This window comes from Protobothrops mucrosquamatus, unplaced genomic scaffold (genome assembly GCF_001527695.2).
Source record: "Protobothrops mucrosquamatus isolate PMUCROS unplaced genomic scaffold, P.Mucros_1.0 scaffold6985, whole genome shotgun sequence".
Lineage (NCBI taxonomy): Eukaryota > Metazoa > Chordata > Lepidosauria > Squamata > Viperidae > Protobothrops > Protobothrops mucrosquamatus.
Window position 1 is genome coordinate 15552 of NW_015392796.1, and position 1294 is coordinate 16845.

General features: G+C 50.2%; 1 non-coding gene across 1 annotated transcript; it reads left to right on the top strand.

Moving 5' to 3' along the window:
* The first annotated feature begins 975 nt into the window (after positions 1 to 975).
* Positions 976 to 1049, top strand: TRNAN-GUU. Its single transcript has one exon. It is a non-coding gene; the product is annotated as a tRNA-Asn (tRNA).
* The last annotated feature ends 245 nt before the right edge of the window (positions 1050 to 1294 follow it).

A 1294-nucleotide genomic window follows, 5' to 3' on the forward strand; every position in this document is an offset into this window, starting at 1 on the left:
TGCTGCATCCAGCTCTTCCTCTGGAGGCTTCAGTTCTCAATCCTTTTTCTCACTAAATATTCGGCCATCTTCCGCATATTTTTTTACCTTCCAGAGGGCAGACGGAAGAACAAGGCAGACTTGTTCACAATCAGTGAGTAAGGCGAAAGGGAGAGGAATCGCCCAGCGTGTCCACAGCTGCTTCCTTGCAACAGAGTAGGGCTGGAGTGGCAGAAGGCAGCCTGGAGCGGTCCTTGGTGGGAGCTCTCCAGGGTCCTGAAACAGCTGCCTGTGGCAAAGATTATTATTACTTCTAGGAAGGCAAAAGGGAGGAGGAGGAGGAGGAGGAGGAGGAGGAAGAAGAAGAAGAAGAAGAAGAAGAAGAAGAAGAAGAAGAAGAAGAAGAAGAAGAAGAAGAAGAAGAAGAGGAAGAGGAAGAGGAAGAGGAAGAGGAAGAGGAAGAGGAAGAAGAAGAAGAAGAAGAGGAGGAGGAGTTGAAAATCACGTCTGACTCACAACTTACAAAGTTACCATTAATACCTTCTCAGTGTCTGGGCAGCAGAAGCATTAAACATAAAGGGTCTTTGGCACTCGAGGCCAAGAGATGTTAAACACACAACAAAGCATGGTTGATTGTACGGTTGCCAGCGTGGAAAAATGAAAAGTGCTTGGACACATTTTTAACAGGCTGGCAGCCATCTCTTAGAAAACAGTATTCTCCTTTGGTGTCTCCTGGTGTGGGGACTGAAGGCAGAGCCTGCATCTCTGGGGCAAAGGATGCTTCGGTTGCATCAATCTAGTGCAGGGGTAGGCAGCCCCGGCTCTTTTATGACTCATGGACTTCAACTCCCAGAATTCCTGAGTCAGCTATGCTGACCCCTGATCTAGTGGTTTACAATGTGACGCTCCCCCTGCAGCCCTATAGGGGACGGGCCCCCCCGGTCTGTTCTGCATCAGCTGCTACATCCAAGGGAGTCGAGAGTGAGGCCTCCGCCTGTCTCTGTGGCGCAAGCGGTTAGCGCGTCTGGCTGTTAACCAGAAGGATGGTGGTTCGAGCCCACCCAGGGACGGCCTGCTTGATGGCGTGAGTCAAAGATAAAGGCGCGATGGATTGAATGCTGCATCCAGCTCTTCCTCTGGAGGCTTCAGTTCTCAATCCTTTTTCTCACTAAATATTCGGCCATCTTCCGCATATTTTTTTACCTTCCAGAGGGCAGACGGAAGAACAAGGCAGACTTGTTCACAATCAGTGAGTAAGGCGAAAGGGAGAGGAATCGCCCAGCGTGTCCACAGCTGCTTCCTTGCAACAGAGTAG